The sequence below is a fragment of the Pseudopodoces humilis genome, chromosome 3, assembly GCF_049639895.1.
Source record: "Pseudopodoces humilis isolate 2021_Gansu_Grassland_sample_001 chromosome 3, ASM4963989v1, whole genome shotgun sequence".
NCBI classification, from domain to species: domain Eukaryota; kingdom Metazoa; phylum Chordata; class Aves; order Passeriformes; family Paridae; genus Pseudopodoces; species Pseudopodoces humilis.
Genome location: NC_142202.1, coordinates 28,509,487 through 28,525,403, shown reverse-complemented (window position 1 = coordinate 28,525,403; position 15,917 = coordinate 28,509,487).

Sequence of the window (15,917 nt, the reverse complement as noted above, 5' to 3'; positions counted from 1 at the left end):
GACCAGCAAGTGCTGTCCCAGGCTGCAGGGGAAGGATGTTCAGAGAAGGATGCAATACCAGAGAAGAGCACTCCCAAAGCTGTAGGGTGAAGCTGGGGGAAACACACCAGGGAAAACTCTCAGGAGCTGCAAAAGGGTGGGGGTCAGCAGTGGGAGTGTTTGGTGGGTCCAGTTTTGGTGCATCCATGCCCATATGGCTTCAGGAAAATGCATCCCACACCTCAGTAATCTTGCTTCCACAGTGGGCTTAATGACACACATTAAAACACCAACAGGTCCGGAGCCAGAGGTGCCGTCGGCGGACAGAGCCGGTGTGTAGGGAAGCACCATGAGTCAGCCAGGATCGGGCTGCAGGCGGGGACAGGTCCCGGGCTGCCGGCGGACACCGCTGCCGTACCCCAGGCCAGGGCGCCACAGGGACGGCTGAGCTGGGGCGGGTAGCTGTGGCCTGGCAGCTCCTCTGCCAGCCAGAGTGATCCCTGCAGCCTTTCAGGCAGAGGGAGAAGTTTGGGCACCCTCCCGGGCTGGCTGGGTGCAGGCCGGTCCCTGTGGGTGCATTCAGCCCTGGGGGCTGCAGAGCCCCGACGGCAGAGAAGTCCTGCGCTCTGCTATTGTGCTGTCCTCTGTCAGATCACGCTGTGCGGACGGTTTGCAAAGCCACATATTATCGGCACGTTAATAACCTTTCACAACGTTTAATTACTTGGAAAGGTAATCAGTCTTGTGGTAGTTCTTTAAAAAGCATGCCCATTTCACTCGCTCTTGGCAGAGAACTCTGCTTTTTTGTCTTTCATTCCCGCAATAAATATGTTACAACTGATCCTGCTCCCAAAGGCAATACCTGTTTGTAAAACGAAGATTGCTCCCTGGCTTTCTGGGTACCAGCCCTGCAGCCAGGCGCCATGCCACAGATCTCTCCTACCAACACCATCGTGTAGATTCAGGGGGACTCCCTGCATTTGGGTTTTTTTAATGGATTCTCATTTTAAGGTGCCTGGTTTGACACGCACAAACCAGGTATTCAGGACCAATCTTTCCACTTCATTGCCAGAGCTGGCCCCGGTGTTGGCTGCACATAAACTGACACCAAGAAGCCAGATGTAAGCGGCCAGGTCCCCTCTGCTCAGTCACTGCTGCCCTTCGGCCGCCAGCTGCAGTACCAGCACAGGCTGTGACAAGCTGCGATGCCCGAGGCTGGGAGGAGGAACCAGGAAGACCCAGAAGCTACAGGAAAAGGACAGGCAGAGATCACCCAGGTGGGTGCAAAGGCCACCAGGCTGTCTCCAAGGACAGCTAACCATGACATTGTGGGGGTCAGGGGTCCAAGACCACCACCAGCCACATATCTGCTGCATCCAGCACCCCAGAGAAGTGTTAGGTTGCTCTCCTTCTGTTATAGATGAGCAATGCGATGGTTGGCTCTCACAATTAAGGGATGAATATTACGTGTATGTTAAGAGAAGTTTTATTGATATATAGTTATGTTATTGTGATAGTTATGTTATTGTGATAGGACTACTCCCATAGTCCTCTTTCCCCTCCCTCTCGTACTGTTGTCAGGGGATGGCCTTGGTAGCCAGGGCATTTGGGAGAGGGCAGGCTCATTACTATAGCAACACCTGACCTTCAATTAAGATGTAAGAAAGTGATCTCCACCAATAGGCAGCAAAGGAAGAGTTGACTGACAAGACTTTGGAAGAGGCTAGGGATATAAAAAGCAAAGCATCCATTTTTTTGTAGATAAGTATGTGGCTGCTGGTCACAGAGATTCTCAGTGCTGCTTTCTCCTTATTCAGTCTTTTGTTGTATTTTGCTAAGGTTTAATAAACCTTTCAAATATAAAAAGTGAGTGTAGTTTCTCACACCTTCCATTCAAGGATGCCACCACTATGCATGCACATGTGCCTACCTGTGAGCCCACAGGTACCTGGCATGTGAGAATCTGCTCAGTCCATGCCAGGGGTTGGTCCTGGGGAGGAGGCACAGCACAACAGGCTCAGGCTCCCACCAGCCATGGCCACTGCTTGCAGGAGTATTACACTAAATGGATTAAATGCATCCATTTCCATGATGAACTCTGTTCTTGAGCCAACATTTTCCACTTCTGATATGGAGGTACCCACTTTTGGGGTGAAAAGCAATAAATGGTATCAGAAAGAAGCATTATTCAGAAGGGCAGCAAAACCCTCTGGTATTTTCTTCCTTTTTCCTTAAGAACAAACTTGTCAAAGGACTGAACAAAAAGCTCACAGAAGCTTTTCAAAAAGTACTTGCAAGTACCCCTGTGTGGAGGCATTGGTGAAACCCTGGTCCCAGTCTTGCAGCTCATCCATGCTGGTTTTTCTAATATTCTTGGAAGTCTTGACAGGTTTGTTTTGGTTTTGGTTTTTTTCTTTTAAAAAGCACAGCTTTTAACAGCCCTGGGGCAGAAGGCTCCTGCTTGCTAAATCACAAGGTTTGCCACACTGAAACATAGCACCGACGTGCCTGCAAATGGGAACTGGCTGTCTTAGCTTTTGTTCTTGACTATTTGCCAGAATCCTTAAAACAACAGGAGGAGGTGCAGTCACCTAAACATCCCTGCACTTGCTGGCTCAGGAAGCCTGTAAACACGGGCATCAGCATATCAGACACATGGATATGTTTGCCAGCAGAGCAGGCAGTTCCACTGCCAGTGACTAGGTGGCTGTGGGTCAAGAAGTAGCAGGCACATCTGGCAGCACCAATGGTGTGTCCCTACTGGCATGATGATGGGATCCCGTGTCCTTGTAGTGCTTGCTGATTGCAGACAGGAGAAAAGTGTCAGGGAACACCATTCAGTGCTGTAATGTTAGAAATATGGTTATTCTAGATTTTAGAGCCAGGTAAAAGATGATCCCCAAGTTGCTTCACCAGAGACATGCTGACAAGAATTGGATTTGTATCCGCGTAGATACATGAGAATGGTCACATTTTTCCCCTGCCGGCTTATTTGAAGAGCAGTAATGAGAAGGAATAGCAATGGACCAAAATTTGTAGATCAGAAGAGATGATTAGGAGAATGCTACTCTCAAATAACCAAAAAGCAACCTCTAGTGCAGCCAGTGGTGGTAAATGCTTCCTCAGCAAAAACCTAACCCATGCCATTCCAGAACTGTATATCCTTACTTAACTTGGACAGCACACCTCAGTCCTCAGTTGCAGATACATCAAGACTTCTATTTCAGTCTGAGACTTGGAGAGGGACCAGGTGCACAACTCAGACCTTGCCTACAGTCATTTCTCGGCCACTTCACTGTTATGCTAATGTTTATGTAGACTGGTGGGAGTGGAGATGACTAGCAAGGGGTTAAGAAGCTCTCCTAAGGTCTGTCCCTCAGCTGGGCTCTCAGCAGCCACCTTCCTGACATTTGAACCTGGGAGGTCTAGGGCAGCACTGCATCTACCTCCAGGCTCAACCCCAAGGTGCTCAAGACCCTCCAACTCCCTTCTGCTGGCACCGGTTTCCTTCTTGTGTGTCCCAAACAGGTCACTTAAGAGGGATTTAGTATTTAAACAAACTGCACTGTTCACCTCAAATTCTGCAGAGCACAAACTCTACAGAGAGAGTTCTCCAGTCTTCACCTGTAGCTCTCAGTACCAGCGTTCCCTCAGGCTCTCTTCCCTAAGTCCCTGCACACCTTTGAATCACTGAGGAGCTCAGGAGCTCCAAATTGTCCTTTGACTGTACTTTGCACTCCTCCAAGGTTTCCCTTGGTAAAGTAAATATGATGCAGCTCAACTCACATAGCACCTAGATTTTTCCTTGGCTCTCCTTGGCCATCCGCTCCTGAATTTTCACCACCCCTTGGCTCAGCCAACTGGGAGGCAGCACCCTCACTCCCAGCTCTGCCTTGACCCCATCACTTGGATGAAAGCTAATGAGCTCATGCAGGTGCGTAGCCACCTCTGAGCCACCTCCTTGGGTTTGCAGGTCCTGTGAGGTGGGTGAACCAAGCCTTCCCTCACAACATCACAGCATTAGGTTATAAAGTTCATCTTGTCAGTAAGTAAGCCAATCCCACCCACGACTTCTTTCCACATAATTATGGTTCGCGGATATACCAGGAAAATGGGAGAGCCCCTGCCAGAGATACTGACGTCTTTTTCCTTTCAGGTTCAATGGCTGCTTTATTGCGGTTGGGTTTTCTTTCTCCCCGCCACCCATTCTTTCGCCATCCTTTCTCTGACTGGAACTGTTCCCCTCCAAAAACGTGGTGCCTTTTGCTGAAAAGCAATTCTGCCACTTCTGTAGCGAGGCAGTGCTCACGAATGGCACAGTGGTAGTTACGGGATGTGTGGTTTACCTCAAGACGTCACATCTCCTCCCCCTGGAGACATCAGAAGGGTTATTGCTCAAATTCAGCTTCGATTCTATAAAGGAAAAAAGCCCTGTGACTTTCACTACTACTTTTCATGTTCTAAGAAACCTTCACAATCCCTTCCCCAGGCTGCTTCAAAGGGCAAATCACTGGGGCACAAGATGCTGCCTTTTGGTAAACATACGCATTTGAAGTGCTGTCTAAAGTCCCATGAGTCAAACTGCAGTATTTCCCACCCAGGGAAAGGAATGATTGATTTTGTTTGGGGATTTTTCCCAGGTGAAGGCTGGTCAGCAAGGAGGACTTTGACTACCAGATTTGCACTTTATGTTCTTAAATACTTTCGGAGAGCAACAGGAGTGAAATATCTGGTGTGCCTTTTAGTGCCTCTTTTTGTGCTCAGATGGAAGATATCCCTGAGGACACATTGCTAGGGACATCCATAGTGCAGGAAAAGAAGGCACCATGCTCTTCCATGGCAAACACCAGCCCAGCAAAAGCTGTGTGATAGGAAAGCTGTGAACCAAGAGGCAGGCAGGCTTGGTTGTGCCGGACACAGGCAGTGCAAGGCTGTGTTAGTGCATACTGAGACAGCTGAGAAAGGAAACCAGCAACCAGCCTAGAGAAAGAATGACGCAGAAGGTAAACAACTGCCATTGCCTATACAAACACAGCCACTTTCATCCCCTTCACAGAGGCAGTAGGGAATGGGGTGGTGCTGTCCAGCCAGGCTGCTGGCATTGCAGCAAAGGGTGCTGATGCTGACATGGAGATGAACTGTGAATCAGGGAATCCAGCTGCTGCCACCTACCCTGGATTTCATCCTCTCTGTGGCTCTCCTGGGAAGGACAGCTCCTCTTTTCTCACAAGTCATCCCAAGGCTTTAATAACTTTCTCCCTCTGCAGACCCTTGTTGAGCTGAACTAGTACAAGCACAATGCTGTGACTCCTCTGGGTGTGAGGTTTTTCCCATACAGCAGCTGATGTGCTTTCCAGGAGCTGTTTCAGCCTTGTGTGAACCACAGCAAGTGGGGTCTGCAGGCACCACTCCTGAGTGCTGCCCACCTGAAGCTGCAATGATGTGGGGAAGGGCAAAGGTTGCAAAGGGAAACTATATCATGGCCTTTTGCTCATCTCAGCTTTGAGAATACAACTGTGGTGTCTGACCAAAACCATGACTGAGTTCCCCTTGCTAAAATAATTCCTGATTTCCTGTGTAGTGCTCAAGGATGGGGTCCCCAATGGAGGCACAGAGTTGCCTTATCTTTATACAGAGTCCCTATGCTATGCCTGATGAATGCGGGGTTTACTCATGGGTGCCTTCTTCGTGTGTGCCTTACCACGCTGGGACCTGCCCAGGAAACGCAGCTGGTTTCCTGCTGGCAGTTGGGCAGCATTTCCTTCACTGAAGAGCTCAGCTTGTCCCCATGCCTGCCACTCCAGCACCAGCCTCTTAGGCTTCTCTGGGAAAGTTCTCACCTGTGGATAAAAGTGCTTGTCTAGGGGATGAGCTGCACCCCTCAAGTGTGGAGGAAAAGTGACCTGGCCTAGGTCCGGCAGCAGGAACTTTAAACCAACCTTCCCACCAGCTGGGATGTGGGATACACACCAGGGAGAGGAAAATGGTTACAACACAACCAGGTGGAAGATGCAACATGCATGTGTGCATTACAAGGACTTTATGTCCTAAGAAGTATGAATAGGGAAGGAGTTCCTTCAACAAAACTGCCTCAGTGAGGAAAGGTCAGGGATGGGCACCTTCATATCCAGCACCCTGTCACTGCTGAGGCTGGTAGGTTCCTGGCATGAGCTAATTAACTCTTCAATTGCTGAGGAAGCTCAGAGGACCTTAATTTGACAGTCACCGTAAAAGCATTTTGTCTGTCAACAAACTCTTTCATCCAAGGATCTCAAAGTGCTTTACAAGTATTAATTAAACTCACCAAAGTAAGTATGAATAATTATTGTCATGGAACAGTGTGCAGAACTGAGGCCAGACTTGCCCAAGAGCAACTGTCAGGACTCAGGGACAGGCACAGAAGGAGGAATTCTCAGCTGCAGTTGCCAAACTGCAAACCCTCCTGCAGAGAACAGCCTCAGACTGCACACTGGCTGAGCCTGCTGGACTCTTCTCAAGGGTATAAGGGTATCCTCTCCTCCCCTAGAAGATCACATTTGAAGAATGGGGGGGGGAAGTTTTTTTCATTTTGGAATACAATGTGATATATGTCACAGCAAAAAATTTAGGCAAAAGTGACATGAAAGTCTAAATACTCTGCATCAATGTGTAGGCTTTCTGAGTAACAGAAAAGGAATGCTGTTTCATTTATCCTGTATCCTGTAGCAGTACCTTCTGCTGTTTTATGTGAGATTAGTAGTTTCTGAAAGCAATGCATAAATCACGTGTTGAGGAATTAGGGACAGAATTTAAAGACTATTTAAAACCTCAAATGATCAAACATTCATTTATGAAAATGTGCTGATTATTTCCCCTTCTTATGAATCTCAGTGCTTGGAACACTTCCATTTTCCTATGCCTCCAACCATTTGGTATCAAGGGATCTCAGATCAGGGTTGCTTTGGTTGCAAGTTCAGATATATTTTTAAAGTGATAAAGACTGATTGTCATCATCTAGTCTGAACCCTTGGACAGCCCAACACAGAGGAATTTTGCTGTTTACCTTGTAGATAGCCCAACTGCTTACATCACGTTATTTGGTAAATTTTCATGGATGTACCTGTAACAGCTGAAAATTTCTCATGCTTTCCCACCTTCCAAACTGTGCTCCATGCTGCATGAAGAGGCTCCAACACTGGGCTTCTTGTTTGTAATTTCCTTACCTACAGGAATTAATATACAAATATTGTGAGATTTTAAGATATCAGAGCAACAGGGAGGGGAAGTCATAAATATACCTCACGCAGATAATAGCCACTATAAATTCAATTGCCTTGATCTGGTTTGGCATCAGCACCCTGCAGAACTCCTTGCTGTACTTGCTCCTCTCTCCATGGCGGCAGCTTCACTTTTATTACTGATGTAATTACAGCACTATGACATCTTCTTGATGGTTCTGGATAAAACCAGCCTTTTCACTTTGAAACAAGCACTTTACACAGCAGTGGTAGTTAAACTGAAGAATATCTATATGAGGTGAGTGATGGTGGTAAACTGATGATTTGTCTTATGCTGGCACAACTTTCCCGTGGAATTATCTTTTGGACAGCTAATTGGCCTCTGAGTTCAAACTGAGCCACTTCTGGCTCTGTGCCAGGAACACTGCCCAGAGCAAAGAAACCAAGTAGGTGGCTCTTCATCACAGAGGATCCTCATCATGGCCATACTGGAGGTGATGGGAGCTTCTTCCCCTGTGGAGCAAAGCCGGGGGGTCTCCCAGAAGAGAAACCAATGTGGGTGTGCTGTGCGTGGGGAGGAAACACCCTCAGCATGGTGGTGGCACTACACAGCCTCTGCTCCAGGCTTGCAGTTGGAGAAGCCCTTCCTCTCTCTCCCCATGCAGAGGACCCTCTGCTCTGTGGCTCTGACAACCGAGGTCCCCTGCCCCAGCCCCCCCTGCCTGTCCAGTGTGCAGATGGTGGTAGGTCCACAGGAGCCTCCTCACCCACAGGACTCAAGGGTATGTAACATTGCTGCGGAATCCCTGGGCAGCTTCAGATAAAATGGATCAGCAGGACAAGGGCACGTTTACTGTCCACTTAATTAGGAAGGGAGAGCCTCTTCTTTAGTTCTAGAAACCTCATCACGCAAGCCATTGCAAACTGAGCTCGATCAAGTGTTTCAGATCAGTGTTGCCTGTTTCCAATTACATCTGAGCGCGTATCTGCAGAGAAGAGCCAAGGCCTTGATTTATAGGCTTTTGGGCAAGAGACTGCAGTGTTTTTCATTATCTTTATCTCTAAATCTGCTCTTGTTGCTTACAACAAATTTGCAGAGTCTAATGCAAAGGTCTTTTGTTAAGGTTTCCTACACTCAAATGCTAAAATCTTTCATTAAAGCCCAGACTAATTCTGCATCAGACAGAAAGGCCCATCCATTTCACCTTGCTCAGTGTCCCCCTGGAAAGCGAACACATATTTTGGGATGCATTCCCCCAGAGGTGGGCCTGTTCAGCTCACCTGTGCTGTGCTCCCACCCAGCCCTGGCCATGACCCGAGCCCAAGCACCTTGCAGGCACTGTGGACAGCAGGAGAGGCAGCCAGCCTGCTCCTGCACCACTTGCTCTGCACCAGACATTCCTCTGGCTGGATTTTCTGCTGCATTGGCTTCCCACATATTTATCCTGACATCACATGGGCTGGGGCTCTTCCTGCCTCTGCCCAGCAGGAGCTTGCTAATAAAAAAAAAAAAAAAATCACTTTTAGAAAACAGTGTCTTCTGTGGAAGGAAAAGGATCAAATGCAGCAAGAAAGAGTTTTATGAGCTTTGCTTCAATACTTGTTGTGCAACATCCTTATGGGATTTTATTATTGATGATTTTATCTAACTATAGTCTATGCCTAATAGCTCGGAGGTGCTGTTGATTAATTTTTTCCAGGTCTTTGATGTACCGGCAATAACTTGTCCATGTTGTCCTGTGTCAGTAGAGTGGAAATTGCCATGCCACAGTCAAGGTATCATGAGGTGGCCAAAGCCAGAATAACTGCCTGTATCTACAGTAGGACCAAGGTTTCCCCTAGCCATGATCTCCCTGCTGACATTGGCTGGTGGAGCTGTAACGAGTCAACTTGCTAAAACAGGAAAAAAAGAACCCACCCAAAAAATGCTGTGCTTTTTTTAAGTTTTTTTCTGAGTTACTGAGTTGAACCAACTCCATGTGACCAGGTATGAGCTAGAGCCGGCAGGACGATGAAGTGAGTGATCAGGCAACAAGGAGTGGCAGGAGGAGGAATAGAAGGGAGAAGGGCAAGTGAGGGCAGGCTGTAAGATCATCTTTTGATACCACACCCTACGTATGGACACTGTCAGTCTTAATTCCTACCATACTGGTTCCATCCTTGATGTTGTAATCTGTTTCTGTGAATCTTTTCAATTAGGTAGTGATTTATTGATTAGTGGGGTGGGTTTGGACATCCTCCAGCAACCGACACAAAATCCCTTACCATGCTGAGCTCCAACCTATTGCCTGCAATGCAAAGGCGTAAAGCTTTTTCTGCAGGAAATGATTCTTTTTCAAAATTATTAAAAGATTATATGACTAGACTATTGTGTGATGTAAACCTGTTTCTAAAAGCTTTGGTGCAGTTACACCACTTACAAAAGCATCTACTTCAAAATTTTTAGCTGCCCCAGCACATTAGTTGCTGGTTAACTGGAGGTCTTCCTGAAAAGAGTGCATTTATCAGCATAAACTGACCTGTTGCTTTCCTTATGTAGAGGTTTATAGTCTGCCCAAGTTAAAGTGTTTGCCAGTTCAAAATCTATTATTTCTTGTCATCACTTCTCTTATAGTCATCACCTCTCTGGTGTTAGTCCAATTCTATGGATTTGTCAATCACCACCACAAAGAAACCCAGAGCCAAAATAAACCTGGCACCACTTTATTTCTGTATTACAAATGTACTGGCACAAACCTTGTCCACAGAATCTCCTATTTCAGCAAAATGCTTGAAATCCCGTTGACTTCAACTAGTAAGTTAAGCAAGTGCTTAAATGCTGTCTTTGAACTGGGGCCTGAAGACCATACATTGGCCAACTGTTTTTTTCGGTTGTTCTGTGGTTTTTTGGTGTTTTGTTTTTGGTTTTTTTTTCTAGTTATGCTTTTAGAGAAATTTCCACATTTCAGTTCAGTCAAAACATCAAAAATTTGGAGGAGATTAAGGAGACCTGAAAGTTGAAACTATGTTGTCTTCTGGCATAGTTAATTTACAAACTGTAGTCAGTTAAACATTAAGGATTCAAAGAGAGTGAATGAAAAACTGAGATGTCTTGAGTTATGGGCTCAAAACCTGGAGGCAGGAAAAAAGGAGGTCTTGCTCAGCAAAATGACCCAAGGAAGGGAATTACTGACGTATCAGAAAAATGTGAACCACTGTGAATGGGCTTTAATTTACGGTAGCTGATGGTATTTGGCAATTCTACAGAACACATTATTCCTGTTCTCCCTGCATGCAATTTTATATCAGTGTAACACATGATTATTACCAAATAACCACAATGTGCTAGGAAGAACTTTTCATGCTTCTCAGTTGGACAAAGCTTGTCTGGTCTTAATTTTTTTTTTTTTAAGGAAAAAAACCCTTCTATTTTAAGGTTTTCCCCATTTAGCCAATGGAATCTATGGTAATTTGACCTCTATTAAATAATATTTTTTCCATTATTTTCTCTGATGATCAAAAAGCCCTGGGCCAGTTTCCTGAGAGGTCAGAATACCTTGCTGCTGGAGCAGGCCAGCTGAGAAGCAGCATGCAAGTTCTCCCCCATCTTCCTCCTGTAGGGAAAGAGGCCACTCTGGCCACTTGCCCTCAGCCCCAGACCCACATGCTTCCCTCACCCAAAACTGTTTCTCCCAGGCTTGCTTGTTCTGCTCACCAAAAGGTTTTGTAGGAGGTGGAGCTATTGAGCACTGTCCTTTCCCCACCTGGTTTGGGCACCTTGCTTGGAGCTGAAGGGGAATCCTTAGGAGCTCTGCCTGCATGGTGGCTCCTCTCAGCCACTTGAGAGTCGTGGTGGCAACTTCTTCTTTGCTTCCTTGTTTTTGACAAGACTGGCATGGACTGCTGCCTCCTGCAGGGCCCATTCCTGCAGGGAGATGGGTGCTGAGCACAACTGGCATCAAGTGGAGCCTCCCAAGAGGCAGGTGAAGAAGCAGCCTGACCCTGGGTGATGCCAGCCAAGGTGGGTGATGTCTGCCTTGGTTGACATCAAGTTCTGGGGGAAACCCTGCCTATTCCCAACCGGTGTCAAGAGCCTTCCAGCTCTTAGCAATAGTCTAAGGGACTGAAATATCACACCTGGTGACTCCAGGCATGGCTACGCTGGTGACAGAGAGGGGTGAAGAGCCCCGAGTCTCTTGAGGAGGGGCACTGCCTTCAGCCTTGTGCCGTTCCTACACTGCCTGCCTGGGCCCGTCGTGGTGCTGGGCTGCAGGAATAGATGTGCCAACTTGGACACAGGCCAGGTGTCTGCAGAGACAGAGCAAGGGCAGCGGGAGCCTCTGCACTGCCCATCTCAGCATGTCTGCTCTCAGGCAATGCCAGTGGGACATGGCAGCAGAGACTCAGGCTGAGGATGGATACATTTCCCATTCTCACAGTGAGACTGGACATGGCATCCCCCTGCCTCAGATAGGGTGGAGCAGTGCTGCAGGCTGGGCCTGGCTCCTGTCCTGCCACGGAGCACCCTGGATAAATCACATCCTTGCTTTCTACCTCAGTCCCTTGTTTGTAAAACAGACACAAATAGTTCACAAGGGTGTTGTGAAACTTAATTAATTAATGAATACCTGTACTGCACTTTGATGCCCTCACATGAAAAGTCCTATATAACTACAAAGCATTTTTAAATGTTATAAAGCAAGAACTTCTTGCTGTCTTGCCTTGGCAAAGAGGCTGATTAGATGTTATCAGTTCTGCTGCTCACATGCACAGAAACTGCTGCACTGGGGTTTGGATCCTGGTTTGTTTTAAGAGTCACATAGTAAAATGATGGGAAGAGTTAATTTGGCAGTCTGTTCCCTGTGACTTTAGGGAGTGGCCAGAACTGGCTTTATATTTTCTGTCAACAAAATAAGCCAAATAGCCCTAGAAGAGAAAAATACAAAACAAAACAAAAAAAACCCCAAATCCTGACATACTTGTGCATACAGGTGAGTCCTGATCACACTGGCCGTAACTGGATCAAAAGACTTTCTAGCTCATGCACGAAAAAAAAGCTGTACTACAGGAGCACCTAATCCTGTATTAAATAACAGCATACTGCTCACATTTCATAGAAGGCAACTGGCTCCTAAGTCAGAGACTCTTTGGGCCAAATCTCATTGCCTGTTTCTGACTGTTCTGCTGTTAAGACTGTCTCCTTTGCAGTTTTACTACTTAAGTGATGGAGACTCAGCCCGGGTAGTTGGGACTGAGGAGCCCTGATTCTGCTTTCATCATGTAATGTGTGGTACTGGGATACCAGAAGGCAGCACTGCAGACCCTGTGCTTTAATCTGCACTCAGTTGATAACCAATGTCAAGAAGCCGCACTGTATGGTCCTTCCTTTAGAGAGCTCGGTTATGTCTGTGTGTAGTGGAGGGATGAAACTGCAGCTTTAAATGTTAAAATTCCCAACAGACCTGCACTGCATTTAGAGATTCACTAATAAGTTAATGACAAAATACAAATGCCTTGACTCCTGCAATTTAGAAAACTGGAGCCAAAGGAGTCTTAATAATCCTGTTTTTCTTTCCCAATTAACACTGTTTACTTTCTGCATTACCTTGACCTTGAAGAGCAATCCTGCACAATTCCACATACTCACCTCCACCTTCAGCCCTTCCAGCACAAACACAATATCCAGCAGTGCAGTTCCAAGCCCACAGCAGCACAGTGCCAATAAGCCTCTGCTCCCTCTCTCTGGCTGCCAGCACCCACTTTCTCTCCCTTGCCTGAAACCTAAAACTGGCTGTACACTTGGACGTTGTCATTTGCTAAGATGAACAGGTAAATACACACATAAAGCACGTTGCAAAGGGCCAAAGGGCTTGGGCTCCTTCACTGTCATTTCCAGAAGTTGCCTCAAAGCTTGGGGATGCTCACAGCTGCCTGCAAGCCACAAGCAATTACACGCAGGCACTTTTTTTTTTTTTTTTAAATGTATTTTAATAATAGCATTTGGAAGACAGAGGGATTCTGTGCATGCCACTGCAGCTGGCAGCACTGTGCCTGAGCTGGGTGCTCTGCCCAGTGGAGTGAGAGGGGAGGGAGCCAAAGTCCAGCTTAGGTTCGAACAGTTGGAGGCAGGAATATGCACAATGGGAGGAAACTGGGTACATTGCCTTTGTAAAAACAAATAAACAACACTTTTAGAAATAAAAAAAAAAAGCCCCCTCCTGAACCAGCTTGGACAAAATGCTTTCCTTCCCCCAGCAACAGAGGGATGCAGAGGCTGAAGTGTTTTCACACTGAAAGCATGGCATTGTTTGTGAGGTTTTTCTACAGTCTACAAATAAACAAAACCCAGGGAGTGTTTTGCATTCAGTAGTTAATCACAGTTGGCTGAGTGTTTTTATTTTATTCACTGTAAAGGCATTCTTGGTCTGCCTCCCAAACAGCTTGCTTGTTCTGAGAGATTTAATCTTGAGTGGCAGGACAAGGTGCAAAGACAAACCTCAAAACAATTCCTATTTTTCTTTAGCAAGATGTCAATATGTAAAAGCTAAGTACCCTGCAAACAGGCTCCTCAGGTTGGCACACACAGGCTGCCAGTCGGCAGGGATAACCTTGCCCACAAAGCAGCTCATTTCACTCGGTTTTAACTCTTTAACAGTTTGTGAACTGTTCTTTAAGTGGTCTAAACAACCAGAATTCAACACAGGTTGGACTGATTTCTAACCCTAGCTCCTCCCTGAAGAAGCATCTTGTTTGTATACACCAAGCACTGGCTCCAGATTTGAAAATAGGCCCAGCCTATTTTCAAATCCAAACAGTTTTTCTTCAAAGCAACATCAAGGTACCTTTCATAAAAACGAAGGGATGATGCAATACATATATAGTGCGTGAACAAGTACTTGAGCTGCTCTGCTCAGAATTAGCTTAGGCAGTTACTTAAGAACATTGTGTTGTACAAATACAAGCCACATTTTTGCAGCCATGCCTACTAAAACAAGTGAATGACTGAAAAAGTATTGAATTTATTTAAATTTTATGGTTTTGCCCTAAGATCTAAAAATGGTTAGAAACAATAAACTTATGAAATCTCACCACTTATGCTCTTCACTTTGCTTCCAAGTGCTATTGCCTCCGAACAATCTTTAAAGGAGATAGTTTGTACTTAGATCTATATCACAGGCATTAAAAAATTAATCAAACCATGTCCAAGTTGCCTGAAAGGTTTGTCTTCAGATCATTTAGTCCCACATTTTCCTTGAAGTAGGACTATCTCCAGTTGCTGGGTAGGACTACCATGGCTTTACCTAGTCCTGGCTCACCAATGTCCAGGGAGATGCCCCAGCCTCTGGAGTGCACCACTTCCACTGTGGTGCATGTTCTTGTGGAAATAATCTCTGCTGTGGGCTTGGTATCCTGGAGATTTGTGCCTTTGATGGTATAATTTCTTGAGGTAGAATTTTTGGTACCTCTTCCCCATAAACACAATGCAACAGGCCTGTGAGGAAGCAGTCACAAAACTGCCTGCAAATTCATTTCAACAGCTTCATGCAACTTTCATATTTATGTGTATGTAACACAGGGAGATAGATACTTCTGATGTTTCTTTAAGGTTTATGCTTTAAAATCAGGACTTAGCAAACATGGGGACCTATACAGTGATGCTGGTAATCTCCATCATCTTCTAAGTGTTTGACCTGAATTAACTTCCCTGATACTTCCCAAAGTATCTCAGGAGCAGAGAAGATAACAAATACTTCACACAATATAGCTAATGTGGGGACCCTTTTGCCACAGTATATCACAGTGCTGAATACATGGTTCATTTCTGAAAAGAGCCATTACCTATGATCCATTTCTAAAGCACCACAATGAAAATAATGCCGAATTCAACAAAATTGCTATGACAAATGCAGAAGAAATAGTCCTGATATCTACAAGCATGACAAACCAAGCAATTAGGTTATTTTTGAATCTCTCTTATAAAGTACTCTAGCAATGGGTAATGCCAGAGACAGAGAATTGGATTTGCCCGAGCAAATGGTGGTGTCCTGACAGACACTACCTCCTCTTCAAACCAGGCACCTCTGAGTGTTATTTGCAGACTAGCTTTGGAAAGCCTTTTCTTCACAAGCACGTATTCACCCTTTTTGTATGAGCTTCGTATGAGCAATCCAGGTTGCTGCTGCACACCCATCCACTGGAGGAGAGGAAGGCATGATCAAGTTGTGGGGATTTTGCGTGCAACCTGCCCATAATTAGCCCCAAGCAGCAGCTGAGTCACTCCCAAGAGTCCCGGGTGCTACTAGGACCAGACATGCCATGGCCCAGTGTATAATTACATACCAGCCACCACTGTGTGGAAACAGCTCCATTTACTATCTGACCCAATTAGACAGAAGCTGTCATTTCTTCTTGCCTACCAGGGCTGTGGGTGCTCTGAGGAAGACAAGCCAAATTCTCACAGTCCAAACTCATTCATCCAAATGCACCCTTCTTGCTGAAACCAGCAGATGCCATCCTCTTTCCTGGTTCACCTGTGAGCTGCCTGAGAGCTCCTCTATAGTCAAGAGGAAAATGGGTGTGTACACAGCAACCACTGGATACAAGGGACAGGGAGATGAGTGCAGAAAGTCTAGGAAACACAGCATGCCAATAATGTCTATTTCATCAGAGAGCTGGCTCAGTTGGCCAAAACACGCAAGAAATCACCCCTAGCTGGCAGGGCTGTATTTGAGCTGCAGCTGG